The sequence below is a fragment of the Peromyscus californicus genome, unplaced genomic scaffold, assembly GCF_007827085.1.
Source record: "Peromyscus californicus insignis strain IS unplaced genomic scaffold, ASM782708v3 Scaffold_6__1_contigs__length_162567912, whole genome shotgun sequence".
In the NCBI taxonomy this organism is placed as follows: domain Eukaryota; kingdom Metazoa; phylum Chordata; class Mammalia; order Rodentia; family Cricetidae; genus Peromyscus; species Peromyscus californicus.
The window spans coordinates 26,815,558-26,843,259 of NW_026294584.1; the positions used below are offsets into that span (position 1 = coordinate 26,815,558).

Here is a 27,702-nt window from a genome sequence, read left to right on the forward strand (position 1 = left end):
CATACATACAAGAAAACTAGTATACACATAAAATAATAACCCTTTTTTATTTTGTAAATTTATTTATTTATTTACTTATTTGTTTGTTTGTTTGTTTTAATTCTTAGTGGCGGTTTCCCCTCACTCCTCGCCTCCCAGAATAAAATTTTTTAAAAATTTAAAATCATAGAACAAGCCAAATAAAGGTCTCACAATAAATCTTACAGTCTTTTTATTATTTGTTCAAGGGCAATAATTTAAAATCTGATACTGTCATTCTCTTCTAATTGGGCAAAGCTTGCTACAACATCACAATAATATATTTATAAAACATGCATGTGTACTCTCATGCTGCATATATTAGGAATAGATTTAAGTTAGGTCGTATAAATTACACTGATACTGTTTTCTGAAATGGAGATTTCCCATTTTATAGGCCAGTTTTGAAGTATCACATTCTCTGTTAATGACAGCCTGTCTGACTATTTTAAGTGATGTAACAATGTCCTTTCATAATTTCTATGCCATGTACTTCACAAGCTTTTTAGTATCCAAAAATTATACTTTTCTTTCTAGAGAAATTCTCTAGGTCAGATGAAGGAATCATTTCTGTGATGTAACTATTTCAGTTCTTTATTCTATACATTAGAAGCTACTTAACATCATCCTAACTCCACAAATCACAGAATTTTTAGGGAGTACCTTTCTCCAGCTTTGAGGAAATCATGGTCTTTGTATTCTCATCAGGTTCATATGATCACATTACTGGAATTCTGCTGTGTTACTGAGTTGAATCATCACTTCTGGCAACAGGAATTTTGAGAAACGAAATCTACATCTCCTTGTTGGGAGCTTTCCTGAACCTGAGAGTTGCAGTGTATGAGCCATCTACTGAGAGAAAACGCAAGTAAGGACACAGCAGAGAAGGTCTCAGGGTATGTAGGAAAATTTGTTGCTTCTGACCTATGAATAATAATTAAAAATAGAAGAGAATGGCAGAGGGAGCAAGACTTTAATTAATAAAGAGTTGAGTGTCAAGTTTCTCATATTTGTAGTTTCTGGTTCTCTTGGCAATCTGCTAGGGTGAGCACCCTATGATTAAAAATTAGTGAAGAGAGTTGATGCTGCAGCTCAGAGAGAAACTGCTTGGTTAACAAGCATGAAGCCCTGGGTTCCATTCTGCCATATGCAAAGAAGAAAGGAAAAAAAAGTAAATAAAACAAGACATACAGAACATCCATGAGATAAGAGTCTTGTGAAGAACACAGATGTTAGTAAAATAATCATCCAGATATTAAAGTACATCTGTGACAAATGGGAAAGTAGGGGGAATTAGAAAATACTAAGATAATTTGATGGGGAGAGCACAGTAAACATTTTTCTGAGACAATCTGAAGGAATCATTGTTCAGAAAGTTGAGACAGAGTGTGTTTGTGAGCCTTGGGTTTCTATAAATGCCTCTTTTCTCATGCTGGCTGCATGTCATATCTTTAAAAGGCACTAAGCTTTATGCTTGAAATTTCCATCAATATTTTATAATGAGAGAAATAATGTTTAGAAAAATTAAATACTTAAGCAAAATCACAAGCAAGCACTACTCATGAGTAGAACTTCCATTAACTAGTTTCAATGTCTTATACTTCCTTCTCTATTTGGTCAAAAACATATTTCAAGCTATAAATTAAACTCACATTCTCTTCAGAATGAACAGAAGCAGAGGCAGAAAGGAAGGAGCTAGGCATGAAATACTGGAAAAGAGAAAAGGGAGATAAAGGAACAGTGAAGTGGAATGTGTGTCCTAAAGCAATGTTTTGCTTTGAGCATAAGTATGGGGGATTCTGGTGGCAGTTAAATCAAAGCTGTGAAGGCTCTTCATTTCCTGCATGGCTACACTACATAAAGGTCCACCCACTGTAAGTTGTGATAATGCCTAGAAGAATCTTCAATCCAATGCAGCCTTTCCCTCTCTCTTTTTCCCTGTCTTCCTCCCTGTCCATATTCCTCCTTTTTCTTTTTGTCCCTTCCCCTCCCTTTTCTTTCTCTTCCTCCTCTTCCTTTTTTTTTTTTTTTTTTTTTTTTTTTTTTTTTTTTTTTTGGTTTTTCGAGACAGGGTTTCTCTGTGTAGCTTTGCGCCTTTCCTGGAACTCACTTGGTAGTCCAGGCTGGCCTCGAACTCACAGAGATCCGCCTGGCTCTGCCTCCCGAGTGCTGGGATTAAAGGCGTGCGCCACCACCGCCCGGCCGAGCCCTCCTCTTCCTTTTTAAATTCTTGTTTTCTTGGCATCTTTCTGCTTTGGACATGGAGTCTATGCAGCCTAGTCAGCCTTAGAACTTTGGACCTCCTGACTCCTGTATGTTGGAATTACAGCAACTACAATTACCCATTATAATTATCTGCAGTTCGTATGTATGTATGTATGTATGTATGTATGTATATAAAATGTATATAAAAAATATATATAAAAGCATCAGGTCTCTTTCTTTATTGGGGTCAGAGGTACACAGCATCTGGATATCTGTACTGTCTACAGTACAGTAGCTCTAAAGTATCCATGACTGAAAGCCAGTATTCTATCATATGCCACAAAATATAGATTAACAGATCTTAATTTAATTCAGCAAGTTATGAACTAGAAAGATAGTAAATTCTTGATTTTAGACTTTTTATTCATAACTGTTTTAGGATGATTGAATTAGCTAGTTCAGGAAAAAGCTAGAGATATTAGGTGATATTCAGATTATTGGTTTACATTTTGTTCTTCAGAAACAAAAATGAATAGACTAAATGATTCTGTTTTTACCACTAAAGACTATTGTATTATTAAGTACAATAATATTTCTTGGCTTCCATATTTGTAAAATATGGATTTTGAGTATTCTTTTTCTTCTGTTCAAAATATATGGGCATAATACTATGGTGGCAACTAGAGTTCTCTTTCTGAAAATTCATGGACTTAAATACTAAGTGTTTGCAAACAAAGAAAGCATTTATTTTTAAAATGGCCCAGGCTCAGATATAGTTATGATGCATTTCAAAATTATCAATTGTCTGTCAATGACAAGAAAACTTTTTAAAATACAGGAATGTTCAAAAAAAAGGTAAATGTAAAGTTCAAACCCAACATGAGTAAATACATGGTTTTTTTTTTAAAAAAAATTGTTCTTATACAGCTGTTAAATTTGTTTCATTAAATGTTGCATAGTATTTTAATTTATTTGCATTAAATTTACCAAAACAGTGACTATTGCTGAGAAATTAAACATTTATGATACCTTGTGACATTTAGTTCCTAGGTAACATCTGGGGATTTCATTTTTCCTTCTCAACAAATAAAAAGGTTATTGGATTTATAGAATTTTTAATGCTCTAAATAATGTAAGTGACTCTTTAAGTCTTCTAGTATCTGCTTAGTGACTGCTTGGTGTTCTTTGGTGTCCACCCATAAAGCCTATAAGTGCTCCTCTACAGGCTGGTTGCACAGTTTTAGAACCATTATATAAGGATATTGAAAATTAGAGTGTCTACACATGTTCAGTGACTTTCCAGGAGATCAGCCTACAGTACGTACAGTACCCTACAGTACCCTATAGTGTCAGGCATCCGTCTTGTTCATTGAACTCTCAATCTCTTCACCCACTTCTAAAGCCTAGGTAAATTCCATTGATTGTATGTCAAGGGAAGAATTTAGGAAAAGGCCCATTTTGGGAAGTCACTACTTTTGGGAGAGTCCTCTTACCTTGGACATATGTACATCCAACCCTCCCATTCTTACTTACCATTGGAGCTTTTTGTTTCATTCATGCTCCCTAAAAATGATGTATATATTATCATTTGAAAAGGGATTCAAAAGAAATAGGAGTTATGACTGTTGTATATCTCAGTGCCTCATCCCAGTTACTAAAATACTATTTTAAACATTGTTCCTTATTTACTATGCTGAGTATAAATAAAAGTAGCAAAATATCATATGACTGTCATTCACCAAATTATAGAAAATATATACTTGAAACTCTTGTATAGCTATACCGCTATGTCTTTTAATGTAAGATTTTGAGACAAAAATATAGAAAATAATATCCACAAACTTTTGATATTCTATATATTGTGAAAGCAATATTCTAAGAAAAACTATGTACATCTCTTTAAATCTTCTTTAGACAATTTATTTTTATATCATTCACAGAGGAAATGTTGATAATTTTAGTTCACTCCCATTTTCATGTGGTTTTGAAATGTCAAGCTGTAATTTAGTTATGATGTAGAAGAAATCATGTTTGTAGAAATTATAATATGAAAGTTGTGATTTCAACCTTAAGATGAATTTATAGCTATGTGCAATTTGTAACATTTTAAAGTATCTTCTGGAAACATAGATGCTAAACTACAGAAAGGCTTTCAGGTAAGATTCAGCTAGAATATTCAAGTTCTGTGTCCTAAGTGTGCAGTGTTTTCAGCAACATGTGCCCACCCCAAACCCCTGAGAGGTAACCCAGGGCTACATTCATAGTTTATATTGCTTGTGGAGTTACCTGGACTACCCTCCCCAAGCATTGGAAAGGAGGTTTCTCCTGCCAGGTACTGAGTTTTAGTTGGTTTATAGTTCTTGTGGAGAGCATATAGTGCCAATGCTCCCCACAAGAAATATTTATTATAATAGAAGTATATTTATATACTTTATATATTTAGTATTATACTAGAAGTATATGTAATATATATATATATATATATATATATATATATATATATATATATATATATATATACTATATAGCTATATGTACAGTATAATTTAGGTAAACAGAAAATATTATTTCTCAAGGCTTTATCAAACATCCTTTGTATTATTTGTGCCTTGTCCCTCCTTCTCCGTCTGTATTGACTTCCATCCCCCATTCCCAGTTGGGGCACCTCCCAGTTTTTCAATCTCCCATTTTGCATCACCTGTATCATGCTGTTCCCCTCTGGACACACCCTCAACTCTGGTTCCTTTGTACTTTCCTAGATTCTGTAATTACTCTATGTTGTACCCTCACATCTGAGGATTTGGAGGAAGGAAGTACAGATGAGCAAGGACATACAGCAATTGTCCTTCTGGGTCTGGATTATCTCACTCAGCATAATCTTGTCTAGATCCATCCATTTACCTGCCAATGTCATGACTTCCTTTTCTTTACTGCTGCACAAATACGCCAGCTGCCAAAGGAAGCAATTAAGCAGTCCTATCCAGTTTCAGTACCTGTGAACCACAGCAACAATCAACATGGCAAGATATACATAAAGATGAAGTAAGTGACACTCATATGCCAATGGTAATAAACAGCTATCCAGTTGGACTTAAAGCCCACTCAACAGAAGGGAAATCATGCCTAGTAGTAGAAATCTAAGTAGCTTCCCAGGACAAGTGAGATCATGAACCTTGGAAAAGAATCTACTACTACCATTTAGCTAGACCAGGAGAATACCTTACTACATTCTAAATCTTATCCCTACACCCACAGATCAGTGCAGTTACCACTCCTAATCAAAGAAGCCTCTCTTACAACAAATGAAGGTCATCACAGGAAACACTGGAGAGATGTACAGATTACGGGGAGCTCAGCCCCAGTGACTACAGTTATGTCACAGTTCTTGCATCTACGCTCAGGGACGATCACAGGAGACAGAGTAAACAGATTGCTTGAGCTAGAGCACTAGAAAGTCTGCTGTCAGATGGTCTCTCCTAGAAATGGCTGGATAAACAAGACTAGAGTAATGACAATATCAATGGACATATTAATGCAGGAGGTGAGGATTTTGTAGGGTTCTACTCCTAGACAAAGCTCTTTTGGCAAATAATGACTGCTGGAAGAACTAGTCTCTTCCAGGGATAAGTCCCTTTGTTAGTTGTTCAGTGAAGAATGGTCAGCCCTAAAACCATACAGAAAACAGACAACAAAAACAGACTTATCAGGTTGAATTTATATATGCATATGCATATATATAATAATATTAATCAAAGAAAAAGATGCTATCAACTTGAGAGTGGTGGTGGGCACAGGAGGGGTTGGGGAGATGCTACCTTGGAAGGGATGGGTGGAAGAAAGGGAGGGAGGAAAGTGATATAATTCTATTTCAATTAAAAATATATTAAAAATAGGGATACATTTTTGCATAAATTTTCTTTTAAATAGGGATTGTGGCAATTAGAACTGTGCTTGTTAAGGAAGACTGAAGATTGGTATGTGAAAAATTATTATGAAATAAATTAGTTCTTGAAAAAATATATCAAGCCCCTCAGTATTTCTATTCAGAAATGGCTTGTTGTAATCTGCTTACATTCAACATTATTTATGAATCACTGTTTCTAAAATACGGCTCAGCTATAGCCTGCATAGATCTCAATATTTCATGTGTTTTGACTGCAGCTAATAAATTATTTTGTAGAAGGATATTATGAATTATAATTGTCCTATGGGATGATTGCAGATATTTGCAAGGGCAAAACACCAAAGATTCAGTGATTGATCATTTTTATTTGACCTTGAAGAATTAAATGCAGCTTTGTCTTCGTTTTTGACCTCTAACACTTATAATTTCACATTTTCTCTGTAAGAAGTGATACACATTGATATTTGTCAGCAAATCAGGATGTACCTAATGCCCTGTGATCATCTGAATAATTCATGCATGCCTTCTCCACAGTGCTAACCAGCATCACACAGGTCTCCCACAGGATTGCCACTTCACATTTTTAAAAAATATTTGTGTGTGTGAATCTCAACTTTTACAATTAAATTTACTTAATTTTTAATGAAGAATAAAAGTATGTAAGCAAAAATATTTTCAAGAACTATTTTTACAAATATGCTTAGCTCATATGTAACCTTTATTTTAAAAACAACAAGAAATTAAAACATTCCATGTGAAAAAATATATACAGGAAATGGACTATACTACCCAACATCTCACAGCATGATGAAGTGAAAAATATTCTAAGATCTATAAATAATGTTCTTCTACAAAGTCTTGAAATGGCTGCCGGTATAGAATGTTCATTGAGAAATTTAAGGAGAAGAGAATTTCAGGCATTTTTGAATGAGAAATAGCCCTCAATGAGACAGAGTGGTGCTGCTTTATCACTTCCTGTATGCTCAGCCTACTAGTAGGAATTCCAGATGGCCAGCCTCACCCAGGACCTAAATAACAGACAGGGAGGTTCTTGGAGGTGGTCGGACCAAGCCACGGGCCAAGCCACAGGTGGGGGAGAGGTCTTGGTGTCAGCTAGAGCAGGAAGGTGCCAATCATCAGGCACTCCCCTGTTCACTTCCTGATTGGTCTTTCAAGATTTCTACCTACCCCACCCAAAAAATACCCTTGGAATGTTATACTTCCCCTTCTGTGTTAAACTCAGACCTTAGAGCTAGCTTTTGCCCGCACAAAATATTGAGGACAGCATTAGCAGAGTAAAATAACTTTTATTCACTTAACTCTCTGTGTGTGTCTCTTTGTTATTTTATGCTTACTAATAACAAGGACCCATGTAGCCACTGCCAGTTTTTCTTTACTGCAAAATGAGCAGACAAAAGCAGTGCTCTTGAGCTCTATCTTGAACATTTTTTTCCATAGGAAGTTGTGCAAAATCCATCTCCTCTCCCTGTCATTCTGCGTCACCTTTGGTAATGGACTGTGGGCACAGCACAGATGTCACAGTGGCCACATAACATACAAATGTCATCTCCTAAGACCTGTGAGAGATCAGAGTTCAAAACAACCAGGTAGAAATTTATTTGCACCAGTATTTACAGTTGCCAATTAGCTCCTCATCAAGATAGTGCCCTGAAATAGAAGGGGGGAGGGAACCACACGAGGTGCACACTTATTTGGGGTATCAGAAGGGAGTTTAATTGTTTGTTATATTACTTATCAAGGAAAGCTCTGATTTCTTACATGTGTAAGGGATACAGAAAGGGAAAAGAGAAAATATAAGGGATTTGAAAGGGAAAACAATTACTGGCTTTATCATCTGAAGACATATACAACTGTGAACTAAATAAGGGTACTGATGAGCATGCAAACTCAAACTTAAGTAAGCCATTTAAATATGACATGAATTATAGCAGCATTAACTTATGTATGAAATTAATAGAGTGACTATTTTACTTTTCAGGAAAACAGTTTTTAAGTTTTGACCTTATACATTTACTTTAGAATAGCTTCTGCTATAAATTTTTTAATCAGTGAATAAATACATTTCTAAAACTAAAATATACAGCTCTCCACACACACACACACACACACACACACACACACACACACTCACACACACAGCTAACTTTATAAGCTTATTTACCTGGATATCACCTAGCATCAATAATTCAAAACTTCAAAACAAAACACATGATAGTAAACAAAACATTGTTAGAGCAATGATGATATTTCACACACCTTACATGAGCACTATTGCCGAGAGGCTGTCTGGGCCTCTGCAGAACCTGCTTCTCCCTTCTGGGGTTCTGGGATCATACTCAGGTTCTATCTTCTTTGGGGAAAATTGGAAAGAGATGTGATGTGGAAATGCCTTGAAATTTCACATGTTAAGAAAAGATTTTAAGATTTTATGTCCAGTTGTGGTTATGTAAAATAGATATCTTTATTCCTTATTAATAAATTATATATCTATATTAATTTAATAATCTGTATTGAACCTTAAACATTTCTTTCATCCCTTTAATTGTTCCTATGAAAAACCCTGATACATACAAGAAGAAAGACTGCAGAAATGTAATCCACAGCACTTTGTCTATACTAAAGAAGGAAATAAGTTGCAAAGTCAGTATGGAAGAATGGTAAGTACTTAATTCATACATCAATAAGATGTATGATCTTCTGAAAAAGAATGCATCAAAATTTCAGTTGAAACTCAGTAAAACAAGAAAATCTTTCCAGTGCCATAAAGTGAAATTCTGTGATACATATCTAAGCATTTTAAATGAAGACTCATCAACATTTTATCTAACAATCATGTGTGGATGCTTAGTATGTAAAAGATGCTTGGGAACAGACTGAATGATGCAGTTCCTGACTCTAGGAGTTTCCATTGTAGTAATAAGGGTAAGAGATGTATAAGGAATATAGTACAAAGATAAAGGACAAAACCCATACACCTACAAATCATTGCTGGGACTTTGAGAGAAGTGCATACCAAATGTGCAGAGGTGTCAAGAAAATGAAATCAAATACCAATGTAAATGCTGCCACACACCAAGAACATGACTGTTGCCACTCATTAAATTTTACAAATCACAACTACCCTTCAGTACCCATGAGCATTTAGTTTTTAAAACATAGTCCACTTATTGGAGAAAAACATTTACAGCCTGATAATCACACTGATGAATGTGTCAAATTATAGTTTTGTGAAGGAGAAAAAAATCAGAATTAACACTGCTTAATATTATTGTAAGCACCTTTGCAACATTTAATAAACTTCTGCTTTTCCCAAAATGAACTGTTTAAAATAGTTCTGAGACTTGCTCCCTTGCTTCATTCTAAGGTCTAAAGCAGATGATAACAAGGTATTTCTCACCCAGATCCTCCAGCAGGTCTTACCTGTAGCAAAGAGTAAAATTGATGTGATACAGGTTCCACAACAAACAGATGAAAGGTATAACTAGCAAGAAACTACCTATTTGATGATCATGTGGAAGGCAGTTTCTGGAAGAGTGGACTGTGCAGAGAAGAGAAACAAAAGGAACCACGGACCTTGGAAAACAGTGGACCAGGAATGAAGAAGCATCTGGGACTGGGACGTGACTATCCCGTGGAAACACTGTGAAATGCTGAACAGGAACGGCACGGACTATAGCTGCGAACAGAAACTCATCAGCTTCAGAAATGGAAACCAGGGGTGAAGCAGAAGAATTCTGGGAAGCCTGGTGAGAAGCCCAGCAGGGGAATGTTTAGCACACAGCCAGGAAGGGAGCCATTCTGAGTGGAGAAAGCACTCACTCACTGCCTTCCTCTACAAAACAGCCCTTCCTCTTTCAGATCTAAGATTTTTGCTTGTCTTTTGAAGCCTAGCACAAATGTAAATGTCTCCATCAGGCCTGTCTTGGTCCCCAGCCCAAAGTAATTGATCATTCCCTTCAGTATCCGGAGAGCACTTCAAACATGCCTTCCTGATAGCCCCAATTATCCTGATTTATGGCTGTTATGCTTCTGCATCTCTTTCAAAGACATGAGCTCATCAGTGATAGAGAGACCCAATCATGTGTCCATACTTCCCCTAGCCAAATAGTGTGAAACCCAGAATTCAATCAGAGGTATGTACCATAAACACAGGGGCTTAGAGTATAGCACACTAATGCTGGTATCAATAGTACGTTTGCAAAATTAAATTGGGGGTGGGGTAATAGTGTAAAGAAAGATAAAACAGAACTTTTCTTCACTTTTGGTTAATCTCCTAACCTAGATAAAATAATATGATGTAACAAATAATGGGAAACATGTAAGTGTGCACGTAGGCAAAATCATTGAAGGTATCAGAGACCTAACAACTGTTTTGATTCTAAATTCCCAAGATCTGGCTATGAGTGAAGTTTTGATGAGAAGGAGTCATTCATAAAAATGTTGATATTCTAAAATAGGCCTTAAAATTTGATTAAACTAAGAAAACAAGGACTCCTCAAATCTTGCTCTCCTGCATTATACCTATTACAAATTTCTCCCAGAGCTTCTTCATAACTCCATGAGAGCAATACATGTTAATTCATTAATGAGGACTCTGGTGTACTTCAAACTTCAGAAGACATTCAGATTAAATTATGTAGCATATATTGCTAGTGTTAAGTACATTATATTGGTTTTTAGTATTTTAAAATCTGGTGATTTATGTATAATGTCTCTTCTGTCCATTAACCAATCTTTGATTAAGAAGTAAAATTTCCTGTACATATTAATCAACAGCCCCCCCCTCTCTCTCTCTCTCTCACACACACACACACACACACACACACACACACACCATGCAAACACACACACAACTTATAACACATGTGTGTAATGCACAAATAGAAAAAAAATTCCAAGTTTCTTATGAGATAAAAATTTTTGTCTTGATACTTAGAAAATAAAATGATGCATTTGGGAGTCACTTCTCTCAAATATCATAGAGAAATATTTGACTCTAGTCCAGTGTTTAGAATGAGCCAAGCACAGACCTGAATTCAAATTAAAAGTTGTATTTCCTTGATGGTAAAAGATCCAAACCACATAGATATCTGAATGTGGAAGGACTCACTTTCATCTCTTTCATCACATGCCTGAGATATATAGTATCTTCAGAACAGTCATTTTTAAAGTGCTAGAGACAGAATGAGGCTGTTTCCAGAGCCTATTTACAGTAATGCTTGCAAAGGATTTCATTTGAATAAATTTACACTAGTCCTTTTACCTGCAATAATAAAATTTAGCTCATTTCACAGCTGCCTTCCGTACAGCAGTCCACACTGAATATATCAGCTTAGATGCCTTCAGACATCTATAATGATGTGGTAAACTTTTCATTTTGTCTCATTCTGGAAAGAAAAGAAAGAGAAAACTGCAGCTGGAATGCATGTGCAGGATGCTGAGGAAGTCAGCATTTCTGTTGTTGATAAATGCCGGTTCGATAAAGTGTATCAGTTTACACACTCAGAAGATTCTCTGAAAGTAAAGGTGGAGATTGTACAATACTGTCCCGAACACAGGCAGATGGCCAGAGGAGAGAAGCTGGAGAGAAGAGGAAAGGAGAACTCAGCCAAGAGAAGTTTCGGGCGAGAGTAAAATAAAACTGATGGCGTAGAGGAAGAGGTTAGGACGTACGGGAGAGGGCCTCGAAGGAAGGAGAGGGAGGGGGGGCTGTAGTTACTTTTTTCTATTTATTATTTTTTTACTCTTTGACTCTTTGGGGGCTCACTACCCAGTCCCCAAATAAATACATGGAGACTTATTCTTACTTATGGATGCCCGACCTTAGCTTGGTTTATTTCTAGCCAGCTTTTCTTATACTGTCCCATCTACCTTTTGCCCCTCAGCTTCTACCTTTCTCTATTCTATATTCCTTTCTTTACATCTTACTCCCTTGGTGGCTGAGTGGCTGAGTGGCTGGCCCGTAGTGTCCTCTCTCCTTCTTCTCTCCCTCCCCCTCTTCTCCTTCTATTTATCTTCTCTGCCTGGCAGCCCCTTCTATCCCTCTCCTGCCTAGCTGTTGACTTTTCAGCTTTTTATTAGACCAATCAGCTGTTTTAGGCAAGCAAAGAAACACAGCTACACAGAGTTAAACAAATGTGAGCCTAAACTAATACACACATCTTTGCGTCATTAAAGAAATGTTCCACAGCATAAATGAATGTAAGCATCTTAAAATAATATTCTACAACATGGACCTGTATGTGGGGTATCTGAAGAAACATACTGGTGAAGAAAGACTTAGGATGTCAGTGTAAACTCTTGTGTTACACTTTTAAGAATGGCCACAGTAAAAAGGATAACAAGATAGTGAAAATGAGTATTGATTTATTACTTGAATGGAGAGGTAGGATTCACTGTATCTTGGAACAATATGATGATGTAATTGTATTTGATCACTGGGTAATTTGTTGTTTAGATCAGATATGTTATTGCTCTGCCATATAACTGGAAGTTATAAGCATAAATGGTAAAGTCTGAATTAAAGTATTCATTTCTCAGTATATTGAATAGCTGAACTATTTATAAAAACACAACGTGTGGTCACTTAGCAAAGCTTTCTAGGCTCACCTCAGAGTTTTAAAATCAAATTTCTGTTATAACATATTATCTGTATTATAAAATGCTAATTTAATAAACTTACTCTTCACATAGTTAAAGAACATTTTCTACTTGGCTTCTACAGTTCAAATACTAGGAAGTATACCTTTTAAGTGCTTTATAGGAGGCTTTCTTTTTTTGAAATAAAATATAATTACACCATTTTCTTCTTCCCTTTCCTCCTTCCAACCCCTCCCTCTTAATCCCTCTTACTTTCTGTTAAATTTGTGACCTCTTATTCTTTGTGTGTGTGTGTGTGTGTGTGTGTGTGTGTGTGTGTGTGTGTGTGTGTGTGTGTGAAATATCTATTCGAAGTATACAGTAACAACCTGCTCATTCCATATAATGTTCTTGTATGTACATCATTTCAGGGCTGACTATTTTTGTGAGTGTCATAAAATATAGCAAAAGATACTTGAGTAGTAAAATTGTGGTTTAGGTCATATCACTTAAAAGTGAGGGATATCACTTCTGGCTGTGTTAATGAAAAATGTATACATTAAAGTGTATTCATTAATATGAATAATGTGAAAGAACAGCTAAGTTGAAAGTATCTCTTCTGGAGTGTAGATTCTTAAAACTCACAAAGTATACAAAACTTAAAAGGCTCAGGAAGTAAAAAAGGAACACACATGCAAAACTTCTAAGTCACAGGAAGTTCCTATAATTTAACAGGATTCACAAAGCTCTTTTCTCCAAGGTTGTCTTACCAATAACAACTAATGGGGAGAGAAGCTCTGTCCTGTCCAGCTGCTTAAGAAGGAAAACATATGGACAATCAAACAAATAAAAAAAGAATGTCAGTGGTAATGTTCACAAGGGTCCCAAAGTTGGAGTAAGCCAAATGTTCATCAACAAATGGATAAGTAAAATTTGGTTGGTTTATAAAATGAATAGTAGGGAGCAATATTAAGAAACAATATGTTGACTTGTATTACAACATAAATGAACTCTGAACCAAGAGAATATGATTCCATTCATAAAAAATGTCAAGAATTAACAAATCTACAGCAAAAGAAAGCAGATTTGTACTTGCATAGGCCATGAGATAATGACTAGAGAATACACAATTTCTTTGGAAGAGTTATAAGAATGTTTTAAAATGATGGTAGTTATTCACACACCATTCTGTGAATATACTAAAAGGCACTATATTGTCTTTTTTTTAAAAAAAAATGAATGCTTGCATGGTAAAAGTCATGTCCAACATAACTATTAAAAATGTCACTGTAGTAAAAATTCCAACTCTTCATTATATGGCTACAAAGGAACTCTATCTTATATAAAATAGTAAGGCACAGGGTTAATTTCCCCTCAGAGTGTCATTTTTTTTTTTCAGAAAAAGTTCCATCAACTTAGCTTTTAGATGATGCTATCAAAATACAAAATTACTGCGAGAGGAAGAGTCTTGAAAACTTCTGTTACAACCAGGAAATCACAGCCCTGCAGTGTTTTCTCCGCCAAGGTTGAGACGCCACCTTGTCTGATGAGATATTAGTTCTGTTTGTGGAACTTTCATGGCTGAAGCAGTTCAAAGCCAACTCCCTTACAACACGAGCCAAGGGAACTGAAGAAGCGCCATTAAATTTTGCAGTAAGAGACAAGCAAAGAAATGTATCTTAGCTGCCGTCAAGGCTTTCTTTATGAATTATTTGATTCCATAAATCCAAATCTGCTTTGATGACTCTCCCATTAGAGATATGCAGTTACGACTGCAAACTGTCAGAAGAAGCTGTTTTATAGAGCAATTGAACTTGGAGATCTCACTGCATTTCTGTAATTATCTACACCAGCTCAGAAGCCAGGAATACCGCGGTCCTAGCTCCTCCCCTCCATAAGGCCCACAAGCCAGTGAATTGACAAAGGACAGCATATAGAATATAGATGGCTAGAAATAGGATTTTCAGATACTTAATAGTTGGTATCCCATGTTCTCTCATGGAATCATTCTCTAAGACTAAAACAAAAGCATGCTATAAATATATTTTCCACTGTCACACTTAAGCTTTATAAGCTTTCTATGCTTTTCAAGTGGAACATAATTCGGTAAGGACAAAGGTCTTAAACTTGTCATCCAATTTTAGTTCACTAGGTGTTGTAGATGACCAACACTGTTGTTCCTTCTGAGATACTTTTTAAACTTGGACCCTGTCCCTAAGGGTGACCAACAGATCTTTAGCAGGAGTAGGGAATGGCAGTGCTTCTCACACTAAACAATCTGGCAAGAAGAGTTGCCTAAGACTGCCTTGAGACCACCATGTTTCATTTTTCTCACATTCCCCACCACAGACTCCACCAGAGAAAGACTGTAGGGTCTATTCACTTTAATATAGGTCTACTCAAAATTGCAGCGGAAAAAAAATGACATTACATGAACTTTATAAATAAGTTAAAATAGATACTTAATATGCTATTGAAAAGAGAATATAGAATTACAAATACTAAGAAGTGTCAAAGTATTACAAAGAAATACTTCAAAAACGCTGCTCCATTAAAGTAGAAAATTTAAAAGAAATGGATGAATTTCTAGATTCAGCCAAATCACCAAAATTAAACTATGAAGAGATCAGCAACCTAAATGGACCCAAAGCAAAGAAGATTCAAGCAGTAATAAAGTCTTTTTAAAAAAACGAGAGAAAGAAAAAAAAAAAGACCAGCTTGATCCACCGCAGGATTCTATCAGACTTTCAAGGAAAATCTACAGCCCAATTTTCTTCCTTTCTTTCTTTCTTTTTAATTTATTTATTTAATTCACACCCCACCATAGTTTCCCCTTCCTCCATTCCTCCCAATCCCTCCCCCACTGCCCCTCCATCTCACCCCAATTCACTCTTCCTCCATTTTTATTCAGAAAATGTCAGGCTTCCCATGGATATTAAAAAAAACATCAGCCAATCCTTCTTAAATTATTCAGAAAATTATAAACAGAAGGAGCACTCCTAAATTCATTCTATGAAGCCAGTATTGCTCTAATGCCAAAACCAGGTAAAAACATAAGAAAAGATGAAAGAAAGAAAGGAAGAGGAAGAGAAAGAAAGTAACAGAGAGAGAAAGAAAGAAGCAAGGAAGGAAGGAAGCAAGGAAGGAAGGAAGGAAGGAAGGGAACAGCAAGGGAGGGAGGAAGGAAAGAAATCGTAGAGACAATCGAGTTCACAATGGCCTCAAAGAAAATGTGAACGTATCACTTGGAAAAGTCTTCAGGAAATAGGAAAGTACAAAGGGATCATGGTAGTCTCGGGGATCAATAGAGCAGGGGATAGCAAGATACAAATCATTTAAAGGAAATGGGAAAAATGGGGAGGGGCCTTTAATTAGGGAAGAAGGAGGGTGTTCAATACAGAAGGAGAGGGAAGGAGGGGGGAAATAACAAGAATGTCTAAAAAGTCATAAGCAATCACATTATATACTTACCTAAAACTGCCTATAACACATGCAAATCATTGCACACATATAAAATTTAAATAAAATTCACCTAGTTGCGCAGATAATGCTCCTCTCAAGAGCCACAGACAATCTAACAAAAATCCTAACCCCAGGCATGAGCAGCCCCTTTTTAGTTATTGGTCAGTTTTATCTAAGAGACTTCACCAACATTATAACCTGTTGTTGTTACCTTTCATTATCTCCCAGGAGTGAAAGTTTGTCTCTATTGCTGAAGATACCATCTCCTTCAGACACCGGGCTTGGAGGCTCCTGAAATGGTACTGACCTAAATGATTCCTCCCTGAGGACTAGCTTTCATGGCATAAAAGGCACAATGCTAACTTCCAAAGAAGGGAAGCAACCAATATTCCTACTAGCTATGATGCCTATGACCTACAACAATGACCAGCTTGGCGTGTGACCCTAATTGGTAATAGTAGCATGAGTACCTTGGCAGGAGCAAAGATCCTTCTAATTGGACCCAAGGTCTGGTGAACAAGAGTGAAATCATGCCTAGTATGAAACCCTAGCAACTACCCAGGGCTAATGAAGTCATGGATCTTTAAGGAGAACCCACAACCATTACTTTACTCACCCAGCATAAACCTTACCTACCCAGCATAAAATCCACATATTTGTCCTTATAATTACAGATAAATGTAATTCTCACCCCTCATCAATGAAGCTTCAAATTGCAACATACACAGGCCATCACAGAAAACCACAACAGCTCAAAATATAGAGAACAACGGCCTTGAGGTGCCCTGCCCCAACTGATACATCTACAACACAATTCCTGAACCTAAGGCTTAGGCATAATTGTGGAAGAGTGGAAAGAAAGGTCACAACAGCCAGAGGAATAGGAACTTTGCTGTGATATTGTACCTCTTAGATCTGTCAGAGAACACTCACAAAGTCTCATCAATGTGATGTAAACATTAACTGCACCAATAGACATGCTAACATGAAGAGATAAAATCATTTGGGGTTCCAACACTAGACAAAAACTATAGGTAACTAAGCTGAAAGCAGGGGAAATAGTTTTCTCCAAGGAAGAACACCAGCTGGTTATTCAATAACAAAAGATCAGCTCTGAAGTCATATACATACAAGTAACATTATACGAATTGAGCAGGTTGTACTTAAGTATTTAGGAATAAAGTGTATGCATGTATGTAACAACAAATAAAAGGAATTTAAGAATAGTAGGAGGGGTATATGGGAAGTTAGAAGGAGGAAAAGGGAGGGGAGAAAATTATGTAATTATATTTCAATTTCAAATACTAGAAAAGCTATTCTAAATGTATGTATAATTAGCATCACCAAAGGCTGTATTTACTTGTCTTTCAAAGTTTACAAGAAACCTGATAGAAGTTCATTTCAACTAACAATTTTATGAAATTTGTAAGTTCACTTGGCTTAAAATTTATAAGTATATTCTTTTACTCCTGGCAATATTATATACATACACACTTGTTTCCATAAGTCAGAGGACAGAAAGCCAAGGACAGTCTGCTTAGAATAAGAGACAAGACTGTATAGTCTGCCTATCCCTTACCTGCCATCACCCCATAACCAACTCACTCATCCCTATTTGTTAATTTACTTACCTGTCTATTTATTTGTGTGTGAAAAGGTATTCACGCCACTGCTCATGCGTGTAGACAAACGACACTTGTAGAAGCTGCTTTTCTCCTTTCACCTTAACTGTACCAGGGATCAAAGCCGTGAAAGCAGGACCCTTTACCACCTGAGCCATCTTGCTGGCTTTCATTTGCTTCTTTGTAAAAAGTTTTACTGGTTCTTTTGAATCAGGGTCTCTCTCTCTCTCTCTCTCTCTCTCTCTCTCTCTCTCTCTCTCTCTCTCTCTCTCTCTCTCTCTCTCTCTCTCTCCTAGCTGGCTTTGAACTAGCAGCCCTCCTGACTCATCTTCCTGACTACTTGTGTTACAGGCATGCATGACCTCTCCTAGCCTCCATTCTTTTTGTTTTGTTTTTAATTTGTGCTCCTTCTCTGCATGGAGTTCTCTTTTTAGCTTATGTCTCTTTTGTAAACTGTTTATCTTTCAAGCTCATATTGTAGGAAAATATTAATTGCTTGTCCCGTTTTGCAAGAGAGTCACTGTGTCCTGTACTGAGTGCCTCTGTCTGTGCTCTACGTCTCTATATGCTTCTCTATTTACAGTCAGTTTGCTTACTTTGAATGACATATTGAAACTTAATGGGGATTTCCAAGTAAGACAGATTCACACACTCTTTAAGTATGCTCTCCTGTACCAGCCACAGACCTTGCCATAAAATAGACACTAAACATCTGCCGGTTCTACTTAATTGAGCCTAATCGACACAAGTTGAAGAGGAAAAGGATCACCTAGTTCTATGATTGAAGTCCTCTAAAGTTATAGAATGTGTTGTCTGTACCTTAACTATCTCCTCTAGAAAGCAGGACTACATTCTCTATACTATTGTGCTTGGGTTTCTTATCAATAATGTCTCCATGGTGTTTTAATCAATGTCAATTATTGGTGACATAAGCAAATCAGAATTTGTTGATATGATTGCAGACAGATACTACTAAAAGAAAAATCTTTCTTAGAAATATATGGAGGCGCTGCAGTTTGTAGACATTGCTGAGCCACCAGGATGGCAAACACAGGAAGGAAAGTAGACATAAAGTATCTTAAAATAAAACTCTTGAGTTTGTGGAAGGTGGTATAAGGTCTTATATAATAAGTGCTTTTGGGGGGTTTTATTGAACAGAAAATTAGCACAAAGCACACTAAAATAAAATTGAATATAATTAATATTTTAGCAAAAAAGTATGAATAATTGAATTACATTTTTAAGCCAGTACTATAAATATCACATATAAAACACATTTCAGGAGATGTAATTTCCTATGGCAGATAAATAATGAAGTCCTGTGTGGTGATTTAGCTATAAGTGATGGTATTTGTACATTCATGTCTATATTTATACATGTAGGAACACATACAGCTATGTGTGCATCAGTATGCTTGTAATGGCACATTAGATTATTATTGTAATTCTACCATAAATTTGAAATGCTTAATGCAGTTTAGAAATGTATAGGTAAATGTGTATTAATGGGCATGAAACAGTTGCATAGCTACCTTCCTTCCAAGTAGTGATTAAATAGTTTTATTTGGAAGATATTGAACCATCTAGATTTAGGTATGTAAGAAGTCTAATTATATATGTGACCTACATGTATATACATATACACATTGCACTTTGGGAAATGAAGCATTCACTTCCTCTTTACACCTCACAGAGTTGAATCATCTTGCCAAGAATAGTCTCAGGTGTTTCTACACTAGATCATCTTGAGGCTGCATAGTCCCACTTAAAGAGTCACACCTGCAGCATTTCCAGCATGGCAAGGATTTGTTCGATCTCAAGGAAACATCAAGGCAGAATATTCCTTAAAAACTGTACTTTGCATAATCTTGCTAATAAGCTGTGATTCTGTTGGCCCAGCAACAGGCAAAAAAAAAAAAACTATCAGATGTAGTAAGGCTTGGGAGATACACATAGATCCATCCACACAGGAAGAACTAAATTGAAGAAGTAAAAGATGCTGGCCACAGACTCTTTCCTGGGCGGTGATGGGGGACATTATCAGGTCACACTGGGATCACTGTCAGGCAGTAGATAACTATTTAATGAGTAATCACCAAGCATTGTCTACGTCTTGTACAAGTTTATCTTACCTTTAAAATTTGTGGAGAAGTAGACAATAATGCATACCTAATTTATAGCTGAAGAACAAGATACAAAGAGAGATTACATAGCTCTAAAATTTTGAGCAACTCATGTATACCTGGCCCCAAATCCCATTCTTAAATATCTCATTTAATGAAATACAGATTCAGATATATGTAAATGCATACTATCGAGTAGTTAGTGCTGCTCTCATTCTAACTGTCGATTCAGTTCTTCAGCACTCATGCCTTTCACTGTCAGGGACAGAATCTGGGACAGTGGGTTGATGACATTTACTGTTACATTCTCAGATACTATTAGAGAATAAAAATAATGTTTAAACAATGTAACCCAGTCTAAGGATATACAACTCTGAACCCCCCGATCTTGTCTAATCTTGAATGCTAAACAAGGTTTGGCCTGCTTAGTGTTTGGATGGGAAATCGCCTAGGTGCTGTAGACTTCCTGGACATGGTGGCAGACATTACTAATCCCAGCACTCTGGAGGCAGAGGCAGGCAGGTTTCTGTGAGTTCAAGGCCAGGCTGGTCTACACAGTGAGTTCTGAGAAAGCCAGGATTACAAGGAGAGACCTAGTCTAAAAAACAAACAAACAAACAAACAAAAAGATGTAACCCTAATAGTTACTATTGGTGTTCTCATGCTATTTTTTGACACATGATAAAACATACCTGCAAGCAGATTCACTTACAAGATTCAAATATCTTGGTATTACTAATGATATCAAAATCCAAGGAAGAACATGTATGGCATAAGCCCTGCATAAATTAAACTATTACCTCTTCAAAATCAATGTCTGTCCCTGATGCTTAAGGAACTTGTTTTTCCATCAAGGTTCTGCGATAACTTTAAATTATGTACTTTGACAGTGGGCCATGTTTTTCTGTCTGTGCACTCAAGTATGCACTCAACAGCTATTGTTCAACTGACTCCTTCTTTGGGTCCTCAGCCCAACATGTCAATGGAGATATCTAAGTATCTTGCTGCCTTAACTACTAGGTTCTCTGGTCACCTGATCACAATGTCAGCACAATGGAATGTCCCACAAGTTCAAAAGGATAGTATATGTCCATCTTTTCCCAGAGCATGCCTTCCTTAAGAGTGAAGAAGGAAAAGTAGATATACAACTTACTTAGTTATGGTTCTATTGCTGTGAAGAGGCGTTGACCAAGGCAACTCATAAAAGGAGGCATTTAATTTAGGGATCATGGTTCTAGTGGACTGTAGAGTCCATGACTATTAGGGTTAGTCCTTTATCATCATGGCAGGGAACATGGCAGTATGCAGGAAAGCATAGTACTAGAGAAGTAGCTGAGAGTTTTATATCTAATCAGCAGGCAGTGGGAGAGTAAGGGGCGGGGGGTGGGGGGACTGGGTCTGTTGTGGGCTTTTGAAACCTCAAAGCCCACTCCCAGAGACACATATTCTCCAACAAGGCCACACCTCCTAATCCGTCCAAACAGTTTATCAACTGAGAACTAAGCATACAAATATGCTTATGGAAGGGGAAGGTGTTCTCTTTCAAACCACCCCAAACCAATATGACATTTATAAGACTGTTAAATGACTTTTATAACCAGACCAGAGCTGGTTAGATATAGAACTGCATATGGCCCTGGAGGTGAAACAAAAAAATGGTAGAGTCACTTATGGAGGACAGTTTATATTTTTTTTATAAAAATAAATATATTCTTACTATGCTCCTTAGTAACAAAATAAATTGAAACATAGATCCATGGCAACATATTTACAGTCATAATTGGCAGCATTTTGAAGAAACCTCAGAATCCTTCAGTAGGTGACTTGATAAACTGTAATGTATACAAACAATGGAGTATTATTCAATACTAAAATGAGCTTTAAAGCCATTAAAAGACTTGGGGAAATTTTAAATGGTTATTGTAAGGGAAAGAAGCCAGCATGAAGAGGCTACACACTGCGTGATTTCAGCTATTAGACATCGAAAAACTCCGAGAGTAGAGACAGTAATACCAGTTGTTGCTAGAGACTCAGGGGCAACAAATGAGGAGTAAATAGACTGAGCGAAAAGAATTTTATCTCCGTGAAATTTTCTTGTAAAATACCAGCATGGTATATCATACATCTTCATGTGCATGTCAAATCCATAGAACGTATAACACAGAGTGTGAACATAAGTGGAAACCATGAACATTAGTCAAGAATAATGAGTCAGTAATAGATTATAAAAAATATATACCATTGGCACATGATTTTAGTACTAGGGGAAAATAGGGAGAGATGGAGAGTTAATAGAAGGGCAAATTCTTCTTAATTCCCCATAGACCTAGAACAAAGAAAGAAAGACATGGTACAGTATAAACTGCAGGGACTTGAATTGTTTATTCAAATGATTGCTTACAAAGTAAAACAAACCAACACATGAAGCTGGAGCAATACTATGCAGATAGGAAGTTGTTGTCATTGATAGCTGTCGAGGGAGGGACAATCGTTCTTTCAAACGGTGGCCATTGGTAAGTTGACCATGTTGCAGTGCATGACCTCATACCCATGTACTACGGTAAGTGAATTTACTGGATAGTAAAGAGAATAAAGTAAAAGAATAAGAATGGGAGCCAGGTAATCATGGTACATGCCTTTAATCCTAGCACTTGGGAAGCAGAGGCAGACAGATCTCTGAATTCAAGGCCAGCCTGATCTACAGAGTCAGTTCCAGGACAATCAGAATGCCAGGACTACACAGAGAAACCCTGTGTCAAAAAAACAAAGCAGAGAAGAAGAGGAAGAGGAAATACAGGATGTGTTTGGGAATCTGAGGCGAGTTGAAGAAGGAGAAATACAGGGTAGACATTATCATATTTCATTGTACACATGCATGAAATGCTGAAGGGAGATTTTTTTAAGTATGTGGAATTTCAGTCTCTTGCTCAGTCCCCCAAGAACCATCACAAAATGAAGTACAAAAGGTCCTAGTGAACAATTAACCTTGGGCTTCTTACTGAGAATATTCTTATGATCTCTAGTAAATGCCAATTTAATATAATAGGTAGACCTATAAACAAATAACTTCACTTTCTAGATTTTTTTGTTTGTCCCTTACTTGAAATCAGCAGGCAAACAGGTGAGACCAATAGAATCTGTGCAAATTTTATCTGCCGTTTTGTGTGAATAATGATGAATGGGAAGAGAACCTTAGCGGACCCAGTTAGATACTTTCTCTTTAGTACCTGTTAAAACTTCACATGTACTTTCCTACTTCAGAACTTCTATTATCATTCTAATATAAAACATCATAGCATTTAAATAGCCAGAATAACCAGGTAGAGTCTAGTTTAAAACAATTTTATATTATCTCAGTCCACATACATTTCATGCTACATTCCTTATAACTTGTTGTGGTATTTTAACTTTATCAATATGAGATAAATAGTGCATTTACAGGGAAAAGAGTGTTTTAGAGAGAGCTAATATACATTTCCACACTTGATTGAGGTTACAAAATTGTGTGAAAGAATGTTAGAAACAATAAAAAAACTATCACTATTGAACTTCTAATATGAACCAAGTATTTGACTAGTACCTTATAATGTTACTCTATTAAATCCTAGAGAATATATGCTATTGAACCACAGTGGAGATAAAACTAAAAACATTTAGGGACATGAAATAATTTCATAAGAAACAGAGATAGAATATTTTCAAACCATTCTGACCAGGACTAAGGAACATTGGTGCTCATCCTCTGCCAATGCTTTTTCATCATTTCCTCAAGTTTATGAGTAAACTGAGTCATGGTCCAAACAAAGGCACTTTTTCAGCATAACTGAAGTTCAAAAAATGTACTTTAGACTCTTTGGGATGATAGGTCTCTCCTTTGTCACTTACTAACTGACAAGGAGAAGAGATAATTCTCAAAAGTCATTGCAGGTGACTTTATTTTCAAATATGTAATGACTATCAGTAAAAGGAAATAAAAGGAAAATGATTATATTTTCTTTCATATTGAAGAATAAAGATACTACTTTCATGCAATTAGTTCTGTAAAGGACACTGTGATTATTAATATCAGTATAGTTATGTTGCATGAACCTAATGTGAGAAGCGTTCTTCTTGAGAGATAATTATACTTATAAATATCCCAATTCTAAATAATGGATAATACTTTCATGTTTCCCAGATTTCAAAATAATCTCATTATCCTAAAAGTATATTCAATGAGTTTATTAGGACTTTGTTGAGAATAGAGCTCCATGACTTAAGTTGGCAAAAGCCTAGTGTTCTTAAGCTGTCAAGCACATTTTGGTTAGTCTGTTCACACTTGTATTGTGAAATTGTCAGGTGACTATGATTAACCAAAACCATTATGAGAATAATTTCATGAACTAAAAAAAGTATAAATAGTAAGCAACCGTTTAATACTTGTAGTGATTATTCACCATCTAATAATATTTCATTTTTTCAAATTACAATTACACCAGTAATTTGACATACTGATGTAAATATATTATTAACAATTCACATAAAGGCAAGTTAATTTTAAATAGCTATGATATAACACAATTGAAAATTTATACTTTTGTATTTTAAGAAATATTTGAGTTTGTTCTATTCCAAAATCACCATGGAAGTACAGTGAAAGACTTAAATGTTATTTGGTTATTCAGCTTAATCAATAGTGCATGTTTTCTACTGTCTTGTTTATTAATTAATCAAGTTTAGATATCTAGCACACCAGATACCACATGTTCCTTCCAAAACCTCTGCATGATATTACTTGTAATACTTTATAACCCCATATCAAGTAATTTCTGAAATTTCTTATACTTTTTCAACGTGATTTAATAATACATATCTACCAATGAGTACCTGTTGCTATTTTCCTTATAACATTTCTGATACTTTCTCGAGTTTTTTTCTTAACTAGTTTCTGATATACTCCTTAAAAACTTAATATTCTTTGTGAAAATCCTTATTTTACTTTTCAATATTTGCTTTCATTAGCAAACTACTCATAACCTGAAAAACCATAATTGACTTCCAAGCTTCCAAATTCAGCACAGCTCTTTACTAATCACCCATTAGAAATTTTTTGCATTACCTTTATTCATTAGATCACTGTTCCTCAAGTTCAATGTGTCTGAATTAAACTGCTACTCTTCTCAACACTAAGAAATCTGATGTTTCTTCCTTGTCACCTTCTATCTCAATTCTTGGGTGCTGAAAGGGTGGGTACCTTGATGACTTCTTTAGGAGTGATGACAAACCTGAACCGACACTTCAGCAATGCAAAACAGACCTGTTCTCCAAGCTTTACCATAACTTCTATGGTACTGATGCTGTTTTCCTTTTCTTATTGGCCCCATCATCTTTAGATTCACCTCTCTTCTTTTTCAACAAACAATACATCAATCATCTTCTTAGAGCTTCCAATGACTCCTACCTCCTTACAGGTTAAGATCTAATAGCTTTTTCATAGTTCTAGAATTTTCTTAAAAGTCTATTTCCAATTGACTTCATTGATATTAAATACTTTTCTACTAAGTATTTGGTCATGAGCTGCACTGTCACTGATCCCTTCAAGATCTAGGCATATTGCAGTATGTCTTTATTTTTATATTCTCTCTTCTGTGCTGCACTTCCTCTTTGGCAAAAAGCCAAGATCAAAAGCAAATAACAGTTTCTCATTGATCCATACCCTCAACCATTTTTATCAACTTTCATAACCTCTGTTCTTATTGTATGGTGTTCATGAGTATGGTATACCATGTAGTAATTATTGTGTATTTACAGAATTGTTTAGTTTTAAGTTGGTCAAAGACAAAGATGTCAACAGCACATTTAACCTTTACTAAAGTGAGAGTCAATTGTAAATCTTTAACAACTCTATTGTGTGTTGACCTAAAACTACCATATAACACATATATTATTAGCCACATGTCATAAATCTGATATATTCAACAATCACAAGTATCTACTACATGAGCATATTGTATTTAATGATGCATGAATTTGCTTATATATTAATGTAAATGAAATACTTAATGGTTGAGTAGATATTCCAATATTATCTCTTTTAATCATTGAACCAGGCAGTGTCTGACTTCACCACGATGGACAGCATGTTACTGACAGTTAATGCTCATTCCCCAGACCTTTGTCCAGTGAAAATTCCACCTAAGTGATGTCATCTTTCATGATATTTCCTGTAAACAGTAGAGAGAGCAAGTTCCCCTCACTGGAGCAAATGTGCTCAACTTCGCTATCCTCTTCTCCCAGCTCCTTTCCTGCCCTTTTTTCTCTTGTTTTGTTTCTCATTTAAATCATCAAATGGTAGACATTGTGATTCTGTCACCTCTGCATTTTCAGTTACATTGTACTCTGTTCCTTTACATATGTCCTAGTTCCTCTGAGAACCAATCTCAACTCTTTTCATATCTAGTAACATCTCCCTTCCTCTGAGTGGGTTAAAAAAAAATGAAGAAATCATTATTTTTCCTAGCAGGTTAAATTCTCCATTATTGTCAGTCAAACAGGAAGTCACTGTGAAAAAACAAAAACAAAAACCAAACAAACAAACAAAAATATAGTACCATTACCCTACCACACCAGCTTTTGTTTGGACAAAACTTAACAATGCATGAGTTAGTTTCTCATCACCCACTTAATTTCACCATACCATGTGTTGGCAGTCAACAGCAAGTGCTATCAAACCATAGGTCGCTGAGGAAGTAGGGGTCAAAAGTCAAGCAAACTATTCTTAGAGCAGGCTAGAGCTGAACCTAATGCTGAAATCAAGGTCTCCATGACCTTGATTCCGAGTGTTTCCTTCTATTTTAAACTGTTAATTGGCTTGTGCTCCTGCCTTGACATTAATGTTGACATATATTGGCACCTGAGAGGCAGCACAGTGAATGATGAATACACTCTTTTTCATCTGAATTACAACTTGGCTTATGTTCCTTTGATAGTACAAATTTCAACTAGTCCAGCACTGTTTGGCCAAAACTTATCTGAGAAGCTCTTTCTAAGCTTCCAAATACTACTAATCACTACCAATTTAGAAATAAATAAATAAATAAATAAATAAATAAATAAAATCTTCCAATTCTTTATTTAAAATCAAAGAAATTAATTTGATTTTATCTGCTTTCACCAATCAATTGGTCTTCAAAGTGTTAGCAGGAATGATTTTGCTTTGACTAATCTGTGTCTGTGTTTGTGCATGTACAAGCATGCATGTGCATTTCATGCAATATTCCAAGGTGAAGTGTGTTTTGTCTTTAAGTGAATTTGTTTAATTCCCTCACTAAGTTGCTTCAATATGTGGACCTTCTTAAAACCTTCAGTTATCAGTGCAATTTTGGTGTAAATGGATCTACCTCCTCTACAGGGGTTAGGAGGGCTGAAGACCCGAAAGGAGAGCCGACCTCTATTTTGGGATTGAGGCACTTTTTCTTTTATCTAGTCCCTCTCAATATTTCAGCATCGCCCAGGAACTCTCAAGTCATCCTCAGCTCTCAGCAACAGAATACCTCCTCCACTTCTTTCCTATGAGTGTATGAAGTCTCAGATTGGCTCTGGAATTCCATCTCCCGTAGTGGACAGAGAGCATCCACCTACCCGGCAGAGAGAGGAGTCTGGAGCCTTCGGGTTTTGTTGTTTCTCTGTGGGTTCTTGCCTCAACAGCGCTTGACAGGGAGAGTCTTAGAAGCAGTGAGTTGCTGCCTTTCTTGTTTGGTCGAAAAACAAAGCGAAAAGACTTCTTTCC

The 27,702-nt window shown here is 36.1% G+C and overlaps 1 protein-coding gene across 1 annotated transcript in view; it reads right to left on the minus strand.

Moving 5' to 3' along the window:
- Window positions 1-27,702, minus strand: part of Thsd7a (thrombospondin type 1 domain containing 7A) — a 399,677-nt gene that overhangs the window by 370,815 nt on the left and 1,160 nt on the right. The gene's annotated exons all lie outside the window — the stretch shown is intronic.